The sequence below is a fragment of the Loxodonta africana genome, chromosome 1, assembly GCF_030014295.1.
Source record: "Loxodonta africana isolate mLoxAfr1 chromosome 1, mLoxAfr1.hap2, whole genome shotgun sequence".
NCBI classification, from domain to species: domain Eukaryota; kingdom Metazoa; phylum Chordata; class Mammalia; order Proboscidea; family Elephantidae; genus Loxodonta; species Loxodonta africana.
Genome location: NC_087342.1, coordinates 96,486,599 through 96,498,725, shown reverse-complemented (window position 1 = coordinate 96,498,725; position 12,127 = coordinate 96,486,599).

Genomic DNA, 12,127 nt, shown 5'->3' with positions numbered 1-12,127 from the left:
GGATTTACCCTGAGGTGCTGGGGCTACAGAGGAGGGCAATGCTCCAAATAGCTACTGATACTCTGAAAGAGTGAAGAAAACCTGCCAGTGAGCCACACATCTGTCCCCCACCCACAATTACCAGAGATGACGACAGGGAACAGAAAGCTGACAAACAGGTATTCTCAAACACAAAAATGGGCAGACCATAAAAAAATTACTAAAGATTTAAGGAAAAATAAAACCATGATAGTGAGAGGCTCGAAATCTCTACTGTCCAATAGAATTTTCTGTGATGATGGAAATGTTCCATATCTGAGCTGTTCAATACATAGCTGCTCACCACATCTTGCTATTGAGCACTTGAAATGTGGCTGTTGCAAATGAGGAACTGAATTAAAAAATTTTTTTTAATTAATTTACATTTAAATCCCATTGCCGTCAAGTTGATTCCGACTCATAGCAACCCTATAGAAGAGTAGAACTGCCCCACAGAGTATCCAAAGAGCACCTGGTGGATTTGAACTGCTGACCTTTTGGTTAGCATCTATAGTACTTAACCACTACGCCTCCAGGGTTTCCTTACATTTAAATAGCAAGCACATATTGTATCGAATAGCATAGCTCTAAACTTTACATACTTAAGAGTTAACACCCAAGGAAACTGAGATAACAGAGCAAACAACAAAAAAGTTTAGTTGAAGTATAATTACTATCTTTAGGAGATGCAAAACAACATTAAATCCATTAGAGAGAGTTAACTAGAGGTCTTAGAAATTTAAAAATAGATCATCAAAATTTGAAACTTACTAAATGGTCTAAGGTAGATTTAATGATCTGGTTATTAGGAAGACTGAGCTGAGGAAGTCTCCCTAAGCGCAGTTGAAAGGATAAAAGGATAAAGTTGAGATACAGGCATTACAGCGGGAAAGAACTTCAGAGAGTAGGAGAGGAAATAATTAAAGAACTAATAAAAGAAAATTGCCCTGTTGCTGAAGAAAGCAATTACTCATCAGATCGAATGTTCCTAGGAAAAAAAGACCCACACCCTTCTTCACGTGATTTGAAATTTCAGAATCAAAGCGATAAAGAAGAAAAGCTTAGATGTGTCCAGAGGGAAAAAATAAGTCACCAAACCAATAAAATAATATTAAACTGGCATTAAGTTGGATATTAGGAAACAATGGAACACTATTTCCAAAGTTCCAAAGGGAAATGAAGTATTCAAGTGGGAGGAAAAAAATTAAGACTTTTTTTGTCTTATAAGGAGAAAGTGTGCCACCTTCATATTCTCTAAAGAATTTCTAAAGGAGGTACTTAAATAATAAAAAAAAAAAAGCGTGTTCAAGAAAGAGGAAGATGTGGGATGCTGAAACTGCAGTGAACAAAGAAATTAGTATAACTTTTAGTAAAGTCTAAATAATCCTTGAGGCGTAACATAAACATTTAAAAAATAACAATTTGGAACCATAATCTACAAAGATGATCTCTATTTGGAAGGTAGTAAGTGGGGAGGAGGAGAAAAGTTAAAACATGCTAAAGGAGAAAAAGTTCTTGATTGGCTCTAGACATTGGTAGAAAATCATAAGTTAAAGGAAATCCTAAGTTAAAGGACTCAAATTTAAAAGTAACCAACAAAAGATGAGGGATTAGAAAATCAACTTGCAAATCATTTGAGTGAATTAAAAAAAGGGTGGGAGCAAATAAAACTTAATCAATCTTACAAAAAGGAAAAGAGAAAAGAAAAGAAAGCAAGATAAAGAAGCATAAAACAAAAATGATAGGATAAGTCTAAAAATATCACTAACATATGAGAAAAGAGGAAATTCCCTTATTAAAAGGCAAAATCCTGCTATATGCTGTTTACACAGATGTATTTAAAACCAAATGACAAGAACATTTTGAATATGAATGGATGGGGAAATATAGCAAGGAAATATAACAGAAATAAAGCAGATATATTAGTATCAGAAAGTCCCCGGGTGGTGCAAATGGTTTGCTCTCAGCTACTAACAGAAAAGCTAGTGATTCGAATCCACTCATTGGCTCTGTGGAAGAAAGGCCTTGTCATCTGCTCCTGAAAAAAAATTACAGCCAAGAAAATCCTATGGAGCTCAGTTCCCCTCAGTAACATACAGAGTCGACATAAGTCAGAATCCACTTGATGGCAACAAGTTAGGTTTTTCACTAGTATCAGATAAAATAGAATATAAGGCAAAAAAGATATAAAAGAAACAAAGAAGATATACTGATAAAAGCTACAGTCTTCAAAAATAGATAATTTATATGATTCTTTAGGTACCTAACAATTTCAGGTTCAAAAACCTATAAAGCAAGCACTGATAGAAACCAAACCCAACCCAGTGCTGTCGAGTCGCTTCCGACTCATAGCGACCCTATAGGACAGAGTAGAACTGCCCCATAGAGTTTCCAAGGAGCGATAGAAACCAAGCAGAAGTGAAAAAACTATGGTCATGGAGGAAGGCTTTAACAGGACTGTCTCAGAAATCTACAAGTCAAGCAGATAAAAAATAACAATGAAAATGATAGAGGACTTGTGGGGCACAATTAACAAGTTTTAACTAATATGTGATTTATACCCTACAGACTAAAAACACATTTTTTTCAAATCCGTTTTTCCCCCAGTTTTTTTTATTGTGGTAAAACATTTGCCAATTCACCAAATTTACGTGTATAATTCAGTGACATTGATGACATTCTTCATATTGTACAAGCATTATCACTATCAAATACATTTTTAACTTTCACAAAACTCAACAAATTAAAAAAATGCATCATACCAGACATTTTCTCTGCCCAAGATGCAGAAAATAAGAAACTAACAGCAAAAGGATGGGGTGGGGGACCTATTTGGACATGTAAACTCATTCAAGCCTGACTTATCTCTGCTGCAGCCCATCTCCAGGTATAGTTACGGGTATAAGTCTCACCTATGGATGTTACCTGTCATGGTACCGCACTGGGGGGAACATTACTGTGCACCTCTGCTCCTGAGAATAATGTCTAAATTCTCAGCCTGACATTCGAAGCCCTCCGTAATCTGACCCCAGCCTGCCTTCCCTTTCTCACTTCTCCAATTCTTCAATATGCAGATGCCCACACTCTCTTGGTATGCTCACCATTTCTTGGATGCTCCTTGTCCATTCAGGCCCCTATGCCTTTATTTGTTTATTTTTTTACGTAACATGAGTTCTTCTCGCCTGACCCCATGCCCTTGCCTATTCAAGTATCGATACCTAGAATGTATTGACAGTTTAATTATAATATCTAATATTTATTAAGTGCTGCTGTAGTGGCGCAGTGGTTAAGGGCTTGGCTGCTAACCAGAACGTCAGCGGTTCGAACCCACCAGCTGCTTCTTGGAAACCCCACGGGGCAGTTCTGCTCTGCCCTATAGGGTCACAATGAGTCCGAATCTGCTCAATGGCAACAGGTTTGGTTTTTGTAGTTGGGTGGAGCCCTGGTGGTGCCGTGGTTAAGAGATCAGCTGTTAACCAAAAGATCAGCAGTTCAAATCCACCAGCCGCTCCTTGGAAACCCTATGGGGCGGTTCTACTCTGTGCTAAAGGGTCACTGTGAGTCAGAATCGACTCACGGCAATGAGTTTGGTTTTGCGTTTCTTTTTGTTTGTTTGTTTAGTACAGGGCAGGACCACAAGCCTGTCAGTTTGTTGTACTTTGGTGGCTTATGTATTGCTGTGATGCTGGAAATCATGCCACCAATATTTCAAATACCAGCAGGGTCACCTATGGTAGACAGATTTCAGCAAAGCTTCCAGACTAAGACAGACTAGGAACGAAGGCCTGCCAATTTACTTCTGAGAGTTACCCAATGAAAACCTTATGGATCACAACAGAACATTGTCCAACTTGCTTGTTTTGGACACATCATCAAATCTCTGGAGGAGGACATTATGTTTGGTGAAGTAGAGGGCTATCGAGGGCAAGAGAGTCCCTTGGTGAGATGGACTGGCACCATAGCTGAAACAATGGACTTGAACGTGCTGGTGATCATGAGGATGATGCAGGACTGGGCAACATTTTATTCTGTTGTGCATAAGGTTGCCATGAGTCAGAGTTGACCATCCATCCGTCCGTCCGTCCGTCCGTCCTTCCGTCCATCCATCTGTCCATCTATCAGACAGGAGCTGTTCCAAGCACTTTATATACATTAACTATGAAGTAGGTGTTATTATTCTCATTTAACAGATAAGAAATCTGAGGCACAGGGGCTAAGGATCTGACCTAGGACCTCACAGCTAGTTAGCAGCATAGCTGAGGCTTGAACCCAGGACATCTGGCTCCAGAGCCCATACTTCTGTGAACACTCATTCTACAGTGCTCTGTTTCTAACTGTTCTAGCAGTTTAAATCTCATCCGCTCAACCTGACTGTGGACTTCAGCAAACTAGGACCCGGGGGTCAAATCTGGCCCACCAGCAGTTTTAGTAAATTAAGTTTTTTTGGAACACAGCTGTGCCCATTCATTTACATAATGTTATGTCTGCCTTCTGCAGCACTGAGTAGTTGTTAACAGAGATTACGTACCCCACAATGTCTACAATATTTACTATATGGCACTTTACAGAAAAAGTTTTGCTGACACCTAGAGAGCAGAGACACTTTTTTCCTCTTCCTTTTATCACCAAAGGGGAGGGTGCCGGGAGGAGAGGGGCAGGAGGGAAACTCCTATCACTACTTATTCGGTGAAAAATAAATGGTCAAGAATTGCCTGTGCAGGAAATAGCAATGATGCTCTTTGAGCCTCAAGAATGCTCTTATGGGGGGAGAGGAAGCAGTGTCAGCAGATGGCTGTTACCCTTGCAGCGGTGGTTAGAACACAGGCTTTGCAGCCAGACTGACTTGGGTTTGACTCCCAGCTCTGCCACTTCCTAGCTGTATGACTTCAGGCAGGTTCCATGCTCTCTCTGAACCTCAGCTTGCTTCTCTGTAAACTGTGCGTAATAAAATCTGTCCCTAGGGCAGACCAAGGCTCAAGTGAGATAATGCACAGAAAATACCTAGAATATAAAAGCCCTGATAGATGGTCATTCTTTTTAATTGTGGACAAGGAGAATCTGTTCCGAGGTTGGTCTTCAACTGTTACAAGCCAGTTTCAAATGCCACCACGCAGCACCCATAAGCCATAAGCTTTTTTACTTGGGTGGTTCTCCACATAGAAGACCACACCCACCCCATTTTTCCTAGGCCTACCTTCCAAAGTCTTTGTGGTTCCACACTAGTTCGTGGTCCAGCCTCAATCCTCCCTGACTTCTCTGTCCCGCAGTCCCACCCTCCACACTTACACTCTCCCTTACTTTGTTTTATATGTCATTGTCGACCTCCTGGGATCGTTCTCTGTGTGTTCCCTGTGAACCCAGGCATCTGCCCAAATGGAGGCATCCAATGAACCCTCCCATGCTGGTTACTTGATTTGACAACAGTGGGCAGGGTAGCAGCCACCAAGCAGGCCCAGCCTGGCTCCAGGCTGAGTGGGTACCTCTGATCACTCAAGGGTGGCACATCCTCATTCCCAGCCACGCTCAGACATCGTCCCCTGCCTGGTGTCACAGGGCTTGAAATTCCTTCCACCAGGGAGGCATTTCTTTGTGATTATTCTTACCCTCAGGAAGTTCCTCTGTTAAAATGTAGGTAATTCCTATGAGGAGGTCACCTGTGTCCAGGTTCTTATCTTAAGTCACAGTCTCCGGGGTCTCAACTAATCCCTCGGCAGTTGCAGCCCCAAATGAGATTGCTTATCTAAAAACAATTTCAACATTGTGAAGCGAAATATAAAAGCCAAAGATAATTATTAGTAAATATTAAATGTGTTAGTAGTCATCATGTCCATTTTATTGCAAATAGAAGGTGCCGGCGTAGGCACTTTCCCTCTCAAAGCCCACTGACCAGATGGCCACTGGTTCAGCCAAATTCTAGGCCAGCTCTGGAGTCTTGGAGTAAAGAAGGGGTTGTTGGCACAGCTGAGTTGTAGATACTGTAGATATCCAGAGTCGTAGAACCAGGAAGGGTCTTGGAACCCTATTATTTTACAGATGAGGAAATGGAGACCCAGAGAGAAAGCTGTTCACTCATCCAAAGTGGGGGAACCTAAGTAGAAAAGTAAGCAGGGGCTAACATAGCTGGGGTGGGGCTGGGCACAGGAGGGGTCAGGAAGGGGGATGAGGCCAAACTGTATTAAGGGCACTGCCCTCTCGGCCGTGCTGGCTCCTCTCAGGGGGCTATACCTGTGCACTCAGCCCAGACAGCAGACAGACAGACTTATGCATCCACTCTCCACTCATTCAGACTGTACGCCCCCCACCTCGCCTGGTGCCACTCTGTCAAGGGGAGGCCTCCTATCCCCAGCCTTTGGCCCAGGAAGAGAAAGTCCAGAACAATGCCTCTAAACTGAAAACATTTTTGTCTTTCTCCATGGAACAATGGCCATTAACAATCATGGAACTGGAGCAGAAATGGGCTATGAACCCCAAGGGCCTGGGAGCCTGGAGCAGTGGGGTGGAGAGAGGGCTGGGGGAACAGAGAACTGGGGAAAGCCTTTCCCCACCACCTCCTCCCACCCCTAGCCTTCTGGGGGCACTTCTGGTGCCTTGTGACTTTTCCATTTGGAACACTGCTTGACTCTCACCCCTCACCCTCTCATGGGATCCTGAGGGGCTGCACCATCCACCCTTCTACCCACCCTAGCTGTGCCCTGGACACCATGTACTAGGAATTCCAGGAACCGCAGCAAGGGGGACTGCTTTAAATGGCTCCACCAACACCCCAGAAAAGGCATCCCTGGTTCTTACAAAAGCCCGGGAGCCCCTGCTGGGGAGTAGACAGGGCCGTGCCAGTGACCTGTACTCCAGTGACTGACCCCAATTCCCTCACCAGGGAACCCCTAGCCTCGGCTCTTTTTGGGGGTAGCTGAGACAATGGGTCCGTCTGAGAGAGGGAGATGACGCATTTTTCTGCGGCCACAAGCCACTTTTGATGGGTCCGCCCCATTGGGGAGCAACCAAAACCTCATCCCACCCAGCACGCCTTTTGTCTGCACCACATATTTGTCTTATTTGGAAGATTTTTGTGGGTTTTCCCGTCTTTCTCCAGTGCTTACTGCCCTGAGGGGGACAGAGGCCATGCTGAGGGAAGGGGGCACGAGGCATTCTTGGGGAACTACGCCTGGTGGTCTGTGGCACATTTGGGAGTGGTGGGAATCTGCCCCCACAACACCCTCTGTGCCCCAAATGGGCACCCTGGATCCAAGCCACACCAGGGCCTCGCCTTTTCTCTGTGGGCCTTGCACCTCCCCTGGTTCTTCCCAGGGCCTTTTCCCTTCATTCCCTCCCCTCAGCCTCCTCCGTACTCTCTCTGGCATCCCTCTTCATTCCTTCGTCTCTCATTCCTTCAGCCAACCTGGCACCTTGTCCTTTCCCACCTCCTGGCATTTCCTCACACCTTTCCTCCTCCTTGGAGCACCCTCCCCTTTCTTTCTACCTATCTCAATTCTGAAGCCTCCTTCAGGGTCTGTTCCTCTCACTCCCTGCTTGGAGGCCCCCTGCACTACTCTAGCCCTTGCCAGGGTCTCCTGCTTCTGAACTCCCAAAGTGTGTGTTCTTACCCCTTCTCTGATTGTAAACACATCCTGCCCTTATACCATCTGCCTAGCTAGACCTTTGGTCCCTCCCCTATCGTGCCTTGTATAAAGCAGTTGCTTAATTAGTATTTGTCGGTTTGCGGCTTCTCAAAGCCTGGCCATGGACCAGATTACAGAATCACAGCGGTGGAAGGAACCTAACCCAAGGACTGAGCTGGAAGTTGGGAGACCGATTCGAATGCCTGCCTATAGATGTTCTGGCTTTAGCTTACATGCTTCTAGTAACAGGGATCTCACTACTTCTTGGGACAGCCCATCCTTCTCCTGATAGCTCTGACCATAAGAAAGTTCCTCCTCATACTGAGTTACAATCTGCTATCCAGTGCCTTTGCCCACCCTACTCCCTGCAAGACCACATAAAATTATTCCAATCCCTCATGTCATACACAAAAACAAATTCAAAACGGACTAAGGACCAAAATGTGAAAACTAAAACCATAGAATTCTTAGAAGAAAATGCAGGGGCAATGCTGTTGGGCTTAGCTTTTAATAACAGATTATCTAATATAATAGCAAAAGCACAAACAACAAATGACAAAATAGATAAATGGGATCTCATAAGAATTAAAATGTTTGTTGGACAAAAGACTTTACCAAAAAAGTGAAAAGGCAAGCTACGAACTGGGAGAATATCTTCAGAAACAATGTATTTGATAAGAATCTAATATCCACAATATGCATAAAACTTCGACAACTTAACAACAAAAAGACAAATAACCCAATCAAAAAATGCGTAAAGGATTTGAATAGACATTTCATCAAAGAGAACATTCAAATGGCCACCAAACACATGAAAATATGTTCAGCATCGTTAGCCATCAGAGAGATACAAATCGAAACCACAATGAGATACAGTTGTACTTACACTAGAATGGCTAAGATAAAAAACAACAAAACCAGAAAATAACAAATGTTAGTGAGAAATTGGAACCCTTATCCATTGTTGGTGAGAATGCAAAATGGTACAGCTGTTGTGTTGGGGTTTGCCTTCATGTAGTGTGTTGGTTTCTCAAAAAATGAAAAATAGAACTACGATATGACCCAGCAATCCCACTCATAGGTATATACCCAAAAGACCTGAAAGCAGAAAATCAAACAGATGCTTGTACACCAATGTTCATTGCAGTACTATTCACAATAGCCAAAAGGTGGAAACAACCTAAATGCCTATCAATGGGTGAATGGATAAACAAAACATGGTATATACATGCAATGGAATAATACTCAGCCAGTAAGAGAATGAAGTCTTGATACCTGCTACAATATGGATGGTGCTTGAAGACATTATGCTCAGTGAAGTCAGTCAGTCACAAAAGGACAGTATTGCATGACCCCACTTACACAAAAAGACAAGAACAGGCAAACATATAGAGACCAAATTTTTTAGTGGTTACCAGGGGTAGGGGAGTGGTAGGGAGGGAAAGGGGATTATTGCTTATAGAGTACTGAGTTTCAATTTATGGGAAAGATCATATTGATTAAGGGTAGGGTTGGACAGCTGATTGATGTGATTGCTGTCAATTAGTTGTATACCTGTAAAAAGTTGAATTGCAAAAGTTGTGTGATAGATGTATATTTACAACAATGACCAAAAAAAAAAAAAGTAGCTACTGAGGCTGCTTATGTATAACCAAACACCTCATGGGATTTGGTTCCTTGATTTGGAGGTTTGGGGTCATGGTTTCTGGAACATCCCAGTTAATTGGCCTAATAACATGTTTAGTGCTTCTGTTCTGCCTCCTAGTTCATTGCATTGTGCCTGGGGTCTTAAAAGCTTGCAAGTGGCCATCCAATGAACGACAAGTACTCTCTATTTACCTGGAGCAACAGAGGAAAGGGAGTCAGGAATAGAAGGAGGATACGGAATGTGTGGCTAATTGCCTCCATGAACAACTGCCTCCTTTGCTATGAGACCAGAAGAACTGATGATGCCTGGCTACCATTAATGTTCTGATCAAAGATTCTATAGAAGAATCCTGATCAAAAGGAGGAAAATGCTGAACAGAATTTCAAATTCTCATGGCTGCCAGACTTCCTGGAGCCATGGAGGCTGGATGAACCCCTGAAACTATTGCCCTGAGATAATCTTTAAATCTTAAACCAAAAATATCCCCTGAAGTCTTCTTTAAACCAAACAATAAAAAAAAAAACAAAAAAACAATAGCTTAGCTTAACTAGTAAGGAATGTCTGCCTTGAGCATTATGCTCTTTTAATATCCATCTATATGGGATCAAATTGACAAGATTGGATAGGAAACTTAGGGTGAAAAGTTAGATAGGACAGTTGGGGAAGTGAGTTTATGTTAATAAAAAAAAATTTTAATAAGGGAGGAACAATTCAGAAAAGGAGGGTGAGAATGGTTGCACAACTTGAAGAATGTAATCAGTGTCACTGAACTGTACATGTAGAAACTGTTGAATTGGTGTATGTTTTTGCTTTGTATATTCTCAACAAAAATAAAATAAAATATATTACTAAAAAATATCCCAATCCCCTTGCCACACACCTACCTATCTCTGCAGTCTTTTCTTTTCCAGGAGGAAACAACTCTAGTGCTAACCTTCAGTGCCCCAATACCCTGATGACCATGGACTTCAGGTGTTCCCCACCCCCACCTCGCTGGGCCTCTTCCCAAGCCCCTGCTGAACTCATTCCCTCACAAAATTTCCGCTCTGTCTGGATCAAAGTAAATGTCACTGCCTTTCAGATGGGACTTGCCTCCATGTAGTAATTTGAGATGTCTTAGGAAATCACTCTCACCAGGTTAAGAAGTAAAAAGGAGATGAAAGGACACTGGTTTGTGCCAGAGCAGCCCTATCCTTCTCCTGACATGGTGCCAGAAAATCTGGTAACCAAATCCATGTGTGTGCATTAGTGGAGGACTGGCTTTCCACACACCTCAAAAGCTCTCTCTTAGGTCATCTATGTGCATTTTAATACACGTATTCCAGAGGGAATATGAAATATTTTAAACCGAAGAGGTGACTCATGGTGGCATTTCAGGCTGGTGAGATATTTCGGGACAAGAAAGTCTTGTGGTGTCTGGCCTGCCTCTCCCTGATACTCCATGGGGGATGAAGAACCTCAGCCCCAAGTCTGTTTATATCAGAACCAGGCACTTCCCAAGGGGTTGCCCTCCCCAGACCCCAACCCTCTTGCTGTTGTTGTTAGCTGCCATTGAATCAGCCCCCTGACTCATAGTGACCCCATGCACAACTGTATGAAACACTGCCGGGTCCTGTGCCAACCCCATGATTAGTTGTGGATTGGATCATTGTGTTTCCAGTGTTTTCATTGGCTGATTTTCATAAGTAGATCACCAGGCGTTTCTTCCTAGCCTGTCTTAGTCTGGAAGCTCTGCTGAAACCTGTTCACCATCATAGCAACACACAAGCCTCTGCCAATAGACTGTCAGCATTCTTACCCTGTGCCAACTATCGGAACTTAAGCTTTGCTGCCTAATGTGTCTGTATCCTGTATTTTTAACTAAAGGAAGACACCTTGAGGAAAGTGATGGGGATCTTGAAAGTCTATGTATCAATATTCTGTATATTGGTTATGGTGGTGGTTTCACATGTGTATGTATTTATTGAAACCTATCAAACTGTACACTTAGAATGGTACATTTTATTGTATATGAATTACACCTCAATGTAGTTGATTTTTAAAAAATGTTTTCATATCCCTTACACAGTATAGGGTCATGTCCTGCACATACCTGGATTCAACGTGTAGTTATGGATTGATTTGTTGAGTTGAGCTCTACCAAAAGCTATAGCTAAGAGCCATCTTAGTTTGTATACCCAAACACCGAATTGATATGGCTCCTCAAACAACATGGCCAAAATAAAACTCTCTATTACCTGGCCTTGTTTCTAACCTGGGCCTCCAACCCAGTGGCTCAGGCCAAAATCCCAGGAAACACACTTGAATCTTCACCCTGCCTATCTTTCAGGATTGCTTTAATATTGTTATTACCATCACTAGTGTTGTTGTTAGGTGCCGTTGAGTTGGTTCCGACTCACAGCAACCGTATGAACAACAGAACGAAACACTGCCTGGTCCTGCGCCATCCTTACAATCGTTGTTATGCTTGAGCTCATTGTTGTAGCCACTGTGTCAATCCACCTTGTTGAGAGTCTTCCTCTTTTCCGCTGACCCTGTACTCTGCCAAGCATGATGTCCTTCTCCAGGGACTGATCCCTCCTGACAACACGTCCAAAGTATGTAAGACGCAGTCTCGCCATCCTTGCTTCTAAGGAGCATTCTGGCTGCACTTCTTCCAAGACAGATTTGTTCGTTCTTTTGGCAGTCCATGGTATATTCAATATTCTTCACCAACGCCACAATTCAAAGGTGTCAACTCTTCTTCGGTCTTCCTTATTCATTGTCCAGCTTTCACATGCATATGATGCGATTGAAAATATCATGGCTTGGATCAGGCGCCCCTTAGTCTTCAGGGTGACATCTT